Genomic DNA, 387 nt, shown 5'->3' on the forward strand with positions numbered 1-387 from the left:
TAGCCCTGGCTGTCCTGGAACTCACTCTGTAGATCAGGCTGGCCTTGAACTCAGAAATCCGCCTGCCTCTGCCTCCCAAGTGCTGCCACCACCACCCGGCGAGGAAAATTCTTATGATGAATGAAAACGATGCACACTATACCTCCAGGTAATGCATAGAGGGAAATGCGTAGGTAGAAAGGATGGGCCTTTATATTATAGGGATTATAGGGAAATGCCATAAATAACTATATATAAATGACTGAATGTTAACTATTGGACAGCCCTGATGAAATAATTAAAAATAAATTCCTATAAATGACCAAATAGAAGGAATTTACTCTAGGAAGAAATAGGGAACTGAAAGAGATGGGTATCAGATTAAGCTTTGCAGTCAGTGATAATGAA

This window comes from Mastomys coucha, chromosome X (genome assembly GCF_008632895.1).
Source record: "Mastomys coucha isolate ucsf_1 chromosome X, UCSF_Mcou_1, whole genome shotgun sequence".
Lineage (NCBI taxonomy): Eukaryota > Metazoa > Chordata > Mammalia > Rodentia > Muridae > Mastomys > Mastomys coucha.